The sequence below is a fragment of the Nerophis ophidion genome, linkage group LG21 (genome assembly GCF_033978795.1).
Source record: "Nerophis ophidion isolate RoL-2023_Sa linkage group LG21, RoL_Noph_v1.0, whole genome shotgun sequence".
Lineage (NCBI taxonomy): Eukaryota > Metazoa > Chordata > Actinopteri > Syngnathiformes > Syngnathidae > Nerophis > Nerophis ophidion.
The window spans coordinates 28,736,963-28,743,943 of record NC_084631.1 but is presented as its reverse complement, the minus strand read 5'-3'; the positions used below and the strand labels follow the sequence as shown (position 1 = coordinate 28,743,943).

General features: G+C 42.4%; 3 non-coding genes across 3 annotated transcripts; all 3 read right to left on the bottom strand.

The window, feature by feature from the left end:
• Positions 1 to 3,350: 3,350 nt before the first annotated feature.
• Positions 3,351 to 3,453, bottom strand: trnal-caa (transfer RNA leucine (anticodon CAA)). Its single transcript is given in 2 exon segments — positions 3,351 to 3,396; positions 3,416 to 3,453. It is a non-coding gene; the product is annotated as a tRNA-Leu (tRNA).
• Positions 3,454 to 4,692: 1,239 nt separating this feature from the next.
• On the bottom strand, positions 4,693 to 4,805 carry trnal-caa (transfer RNA leucine (anticodon CAA)). Its single transcript has 2 exons — positions 4,768 to 4,805; positions 4,693 to 4,738 (listed from the first exon to the last, which is right to left on the bottom strand). It is a non-coding gene; the product is annotated as a tRNA-Leu (tRNA).
• A 1,370-nt stretch (positions 4,806 to 6,175) lies between these two features.
• trnal-caa (transfer RNA leucine (anticodon CAA)) lies at positions 6,176 to 6,288 on the bottom strand. The gene is made up of 2 exons: positions 6,251 to 6,288; positions 6,176 to 6,221 (listed from the first exon to the last, which is right to left on the bottom strand). It is a non-coding gene; the product is annotated as a tRNA-Leu (tRNA).
• Between the last annotated feature and the right edge of the window lie 693 nt (positions 6,289 to 6,981).

Sequence of the window (6,981 nt, the reverse complement as noted above, 5' to 3'; positions counted from 1 at the left end):
GAAACAGAACACCTTCATGTTGCTTCCCCATCCTACACAGTGGAGTTTTACAAGCCTTTTCCTTGGTAGTATCAAAGACAGCTTTGGTCTTCTCGCTGGGAACTCGTGGCAACACAAAGTTTTGTGATAACTTACATACAAGTATTCTGACAGTATGAGAACACAGTTGGCCACTCTGCACATAAGAACACTGAGATGCCTCCCCTTTTTTATCAAGGTCATATTTTGGACAAATATACATAACAAGATATATATATTTTATTTTCAATGACGTTTTCAGTATCAGTGAATGAACTGTTGCCAGTGTGCAATAAGTAAAGAAATATCGTATTTCTTAGCTAATCAATTTGATGACTGCGTGATTGATTGCAATCATCTTCAAATGACCCGGGTGCATGTGTGAGTGACGGGAAGAAAAGCTTTTTTGCAAACACCTACACAGGCTTTATCGTATAACTCAGGCAACCTCACAGACTTTTTTCCAAGTACAGTAATTTGTGTGGTGCTGTTTGGAGTTGGAGTGCGCTGGTGTACCTAATGAAATGGTGCAAAGCCTCTATAGTCTCTGTCACTAATTGCTGCCGTTTGTCTGCCGCAAGACGGCACGAGCAGACGTTTAGCCCGTGAGGCTGACAGACGGACAGATAACAGGCTGGTCCTTTACGTCAGTGTGGCACCATCCTTCCCCTTCCATCTTCATCACTCCCATGCACTCTGTTCCACACTTTCCCTCTTCGGACTCCCTCACATAGCTGTCTTAGCTTACTTAGCGTATAATTCTTCATCAGCACGCGTCTTAACGGAAATGTGCCGGCAACAGCAGTCCCTGTGGGTCTTCAGGTTTTTGCATGGGGGACAAAAATAAGTCTGAGTCGAGTGCGTCGGAGCTGGTTAATTAGAGCTCAAGCCCCCCCCCCCTTGTCTCCGAACAAACCTGGGGGTAATTAAACAGCCCCTGGACGCGGGTGTGTCTGGATGCTGTTTCTAATTAAACCCAAGCGAGCCGATTTAGCCAATCAGCTAAAGGCTCGATGTCAAATACCAAAGCGTTCCAGGCCCTGTGGAAGACAGGAAGTTACCCACGTCGTCCCTGGCAACAACTTTCATTTTCTCAAACATTAATCACCGAGTGAGATGTATCACTAGAAGACATGAAAATATGTTTCTCAACATCTTGATATTTGATTTAAAGGATGTATTCTGGGCCCTGTGTTCTGTGAGGGATGTCGAAGGTTGCAGGTCAGATCAGATAATGGAGGCAACAAAGCCCATGAGGAAGGAAGTGACAGCCAACATGAAATGTCCTTCCAGTCTGAACCAGTGCACCTTGTACCAAAGGTTGTTGACAGTCTTGCATGTCGGCTGTGTTTCAATTGGAACACCGGGAGGACGTAGATTGAGACCACGTCTCGCGATCCGTAGAGGGCCTCGTCCCGTGTAAAAAAGTGCAAATGTTAATGGACGACACGGCACTTTGTAGGACATTTTTTAGTAAATTGGGATAAAAACCCACGCCTCCATTTGGGGAGCAGAAGTACCATTTTATGATTGAAGACGTCCCACCTGACACACTTCGCCTCCCTTTGGAGATCAGAATGCCTGCAGATCTCCAGACATTATCAGACATTGAGTCTGGCGCCTCAGACTACAGGGCCATCCTGACAACCTAATGAGACCTATCTAGAGACTTAAGCCCTGTCTACATTAAGCCGGATAACTCCTTAAAAGAATAATTATTTAGTCTAAGCCCCGTGTCAGCCACACTAAACCATTGTTAAAGGTTCCCCTCCTTGGATCATTTTTTTACAAGGGTAAGTGCGCCGTGTATTTCTTGAATCTCCGGCTCTTAGCTATGTATGGACTTATCGATCGTTTACAAACTGAGTTTGGAAAGGAAGTGACGCCAGAAAGACCCCCCCCCCCCCCCACACACACACACACACACGCACACAGGAAGTGACGCCAAGGACCGCTTCATAACAAGCGGTTTCGTAACTCAGAGCTAACCACTGAAAAGATGGAGGCGAGTCATCCAGACATGCCCGTGTTTCTCGCACTTCTCAGACGGCAAGAGAACTTTCAAATGTCCAGGTCAGCTGTGATTTTACTTACCGAAAAACTGTGTCCATTTGTTGAAGGAGAGACAACGAGAATGCAGGCTCCAGTGGATGTGATAAAAAAAGGTAGCATGTTATTTGTCTTACCTGGCCGATGAGGAAAGACTACAGAAAACAGCGAATGCTTTTGGACTGACTCAGTTACTGTATTGTTCCCCATGTATGTTGCAGACTCAACGTCTAGGTCCAGAGTATATAAAGTCACCAAAAACAAATGGACAATGAAGGTGAGGGCAAAAGAGTGAGGAGTGTCCTGATCAGATATCTAGATCCATTTATGTAAAATGTTATTTTACTACTTTCACACGTCCATTAAAGATTTGATGAATTTATGATGGCTCAGGTGTGATTCACTACAACAGGGCCCTGTCCCGCCAAATGTCTTCCCCCTACAAAAACCTTCCCCCCGGAAGACATTTGGCGTGACAGCCCAATGAGGGTGGAAGGACCTTAAAGCAGCCCACACAGCTGCCTGTTTTAAAATCATTCTAAGTAGCTGATTGTCATTGGTGAAAAATAACGGTGAGGAAAAAATACAAGCATTCCAGCATGCTAACCTTTCAAGCTATTTTTGCTTTGCTAATTTTGCAGCTGTAACCCTTAAGAGTCATATAACTTGCTTAAAGCAGCCCACACAGCTGCCTGTTTTAAAATTATTATAATTGGCTGATTGTCATTGGTGAAAAATAACGGTGAGGAAAAAGTTTTAGCATTCCAGCATGCTAACCTTTCAAGCTATTTTTGCTTCGCTAATTTTGCAGCTGTAACCCTTAAGAGTCATCTTAACTTGGTATTTTCACGCACTCATTGGGGTCCTTCAGGCATTAGAGGTGCTGTCACGCCAAATGTCTTCCGGGGGGATGTTTTTTGTAGGGGGGAAGAAATTTGGCGTGACAGCCCCACAGCACACTGGATTCCAGTTAATTGAAATACCACAATACTGAATATTGTTCAGATAAAATGAATTTATTTGAAGAATGTGCACACAAAGCAACACCGGCGGTGACTATGACGTGCGCATTTTTTCGCGCATGCGTAGTAGGTCGCGTTGCGCCGGCGAACGGAGGGGGAGGGGGTCTTGGCAATGGCATTGTGTGTGTGTGGACAGGGATAAGGTTAGGTGGGATTTACCCTGGATAACCTTAGTGTAGAAGAGACCTTAGTCAAAGTGAAGTGAATGATTTCTTTAAAGAAAATACTTTAGTTACTACTGCTTATGTTTAATAATGTTGCTGTCAGGAGTGGGACTTGAACCCACGCCTCCATTCAGAGACCAGAATCCCCAGAAGGTATCGCACCTTGAGTCTGGCGCCTTAGACCACTCGGCCATCCTGACACTTATACACCTATTTCCAGTTAAATCCCTGTTAGGGTGTGTTCTCACCCAAGGTCCAGTTGAAGCGAACTCTTGTAGATGTGCTTTGCTCCCAATGTCAGGAAATTTCAGTGGAAAGAAATCCTGTAAACATGTTTGCCTCGCCTCATCAACCTTTTTATTGCCCATAGTGATGAAATCTGGAGACCCCTGATTTTAGGCCTAATCAAAGCGTCTTTCATAATTTATCTGGACGCTAACTCGCATAACACCCTGCAACCAATAAACAAATCAAAACAAATGAGCTACCATTATGTTCAACGTCAATAATCCCATGACAAAAATTGTAAATGTTGTTGTTAGAATTGAGTACTGAACCCATGTCCCCAATTTGGGGACCAAAAGTACCCAAGATATTAGGGAAGGATCAAACCTAAAGTCTGGCACCTTAGACCACTTGGACATTTTGACAATGTTATGAGATGTATCTAAAGCCTTAGTCAAAGCATTGAATAGGATTTCTTTAAACACAAACTTGCCAAAACAATTCATGGAAAATGCCATTTATATATTAAAATGCTACTGTCCGAAACAGGAATATAACCCAGACCAGAATCCCCATTGTTTGACAGAAAATATCGCACCTAAAGTCTGGTGCCGAAGACCACTCGGTCATCCTGAATCTGAAACTTCCATTTTCAACACTATTAGGGTGTGTTCTCACCTATAAGGTCCAGTTGAAGCAAACTCTGATGCACTTACTGCCCTACCAATATCAGGCATCTTCATTGGAAAGAAATCCCTTAAACATTCTTACCTCGCCTCATCAACCTTTGATTGCTCATGATGATGAAATCTGGAGAACCCTGATCGAGAGCCTAAATTAAAGAATCCTAAATAATTTATTTGAACTTGCATAAGTCCCTGCAACCAATGGACAAATCCAAGCAAATAACCTACCGATATGTCAATAATCCTTAAAGAAACAAATGACTGGCAAAGCTATTGCTGTATTTAAAGTGTAGGATTTGAACCAACATCTCCATTTGATAGAGCTTGAGTGACACACTAAAATCAGCGTTTGCCGACCAATGTTCGGGATCCTCAAGCAACTCCCGGGATATGTCACTACATGATATAAAATTCCTCGTCAAGAGTAGGATTTCAACCCAGGAAATCAAAGTATTCTTGCGAAATTCCCTGTATTGTAGAAAGTATTCCGGAAAAATAGCTACTGAAACCAATGTACGAAAAAGTTGCTGTCAGGAGTGAGATTTGAACCCACGCCTCTATTTAGACACCAGAACACCCAATGTTCCGAGGAAGGAATCGCACCTTGAGTCTGGCGCCTTGGACCTCTCGGCCATCCTGACCTTGCAACTACTAAGTATTGTCAGAGTCAGAAATTGTTTGCCCCAACTTATAGCGTTCGTTTTCTATGTGCAGTTCAGACGTTACTAAAACAGCATCAAGACAATGACTGCACCCTTTGAGTGGAAATATGCTCTGTAAATAAAAAACATTCAAAATGTTGCCAATCGTATAAAATAAAACACAAAAAGATGACTCCGTCTTTCTTTTTGTCAAAGAGATAAAGCTGGGGACCACTGATTTAGAGCCTTGATCAAAACCTCCTTCTTATTTCTTTGAACGCAAACCTGCATAACTCCCTGCAGCCAAAGACTTGTCTAAAGAAATGAGCTACGCATAAGTTCGATGTCAATAATCCTAAAAGAAACAAATGTCTGACAAAGTCATTGTAGTATTTCAAAGGAGTGGGATTTGAACCCATGCCTCCACTTGGGGAGCAAAAGCCCCATTTCATTTACCAAAAGACTCACTTCTTGATTCCAGCACCTTGGACCACTCAGCCAAAGACCATTCTGACACTCTTATTGTTATTAGGGTGTCTTCATCTTGTCCAAATAGCTTCAGTTAAAACAAACCGCTGTGTTTGCTCAACTCATAAAGTTTGTTTGGCTCACACTGCTGAACCCTGGACTTTGTGTGAGTGACATCTGGTGCTGTGTGCCTCAATCAAGTGCATCATGGCAACAGAATATTTGATCATGGGTAACAAAACCTAACAAAATGCTGAGTGAAAATCACCAAAAGATAATGAAATAGCTCAACACACCTGGATTGTTTCTTCAAAGGGTTGGTGTTGCTTCTTATAGTCCAGGAAAGTCATCAGAAATGCCATTACCTTGCAGTACATCAATGTTTCCGTGTAAAACTGTAGACCTCCGGGTGTCATTACTGTTTTGGACCATTGGTTTTTTTTGGGTATTGTATTTCTTCCAGTCCAGCACTTGTTTTTGTATCATCTTCCTGTTCTTGTATGTTTTGCGGTTGCTTTACCCCGGCTTCTGAGCGCTGATCTCCTCACTTGTTTTTGGTTGGCATTTACTTGGTTCACCTGTTCTTAATTGCCAATCATTGGGGTTTTCTTTTGCCAGTGTATTTTTACAGACTACGATGATTAATTATACTGCTTGTTGTATTTTTGTGTAGTGCTCTTTGCATTTCTGCCTCTTCTTGTCAGCCTTTGATTCACCCAGAGTGATGAAAAATAGAGAGCCTTGATCGGCAGCCTTAATTAAAGCATCCTTTATAATTTCTTTGAATGCAAACTCGCATAACTTCCTGCAGCCAAAGAAACATCAAAAGAAATGAGTTACCCATATGTTCAATGTCAATAATCCTAAAAGAAACAACTCCTACGGTATCCAAAAAACTATCTTGTCAGGAGTGGGATTTGAACCCACGCCTCCCTTCGGAGACCAGAAGTCCCATTTCACTCTGGAAGGAGTTACACCTTGAGTCTGGCGCCTTAGACCCCTCAGCCATCCTGACACATCGACTGTGACCTGTGGAGCCCTTGTGAAAACATTCTTTATGGTTTCGTTCAACGCATACCTGCCAAAGTTTCCACATAACAGATTGAATCACAGGAAATTAATTACTCACACATATATATTAAAAAAGGTTTTGTCAGGAGGATTTGAACACAGGACTCCATTTGCAGACCATAAGTCTCAATACACTGCTGACAGATGAATCCAAACCTTAAGTTTGACACTTAAAATTATTTGGATGCAAAAAGGTTTAGACACCTCTGACTTAGAGCCTTTTTGTCAAAGTAACTCTTATAGTGATGGAAGTTAGAAACCCCAGATCTAGAGCCCTAATCAAAGCCCCTTCCATAATTAATTTGAAAGCAAACTTGCAGAGCTCCAAAGAAATCACAAAAAATAAGCTACCATATGTTCAAGTTGAATATCCATAAAAGACACAAAAGACTGGCAAAGTCATTGCAGTATTGAAATAGTCTTGTCTGTCAAGAGTGGAATTTGAACCCACACATTCCAAGATCCAAATCGTCTTGGAGGGAGTCTCACCTTCAGTGTGCCACCTTAGACCACTAAGACCTGCTGACACGGAGGGACAGTTTCTCCCAGGTTTACTAGAGGAACGTTGATCATCCTTAGCAAACTAATGACACACAACATTATTGCACTCTTCAAAAGTTGCTGTCCAGAGTGGGAT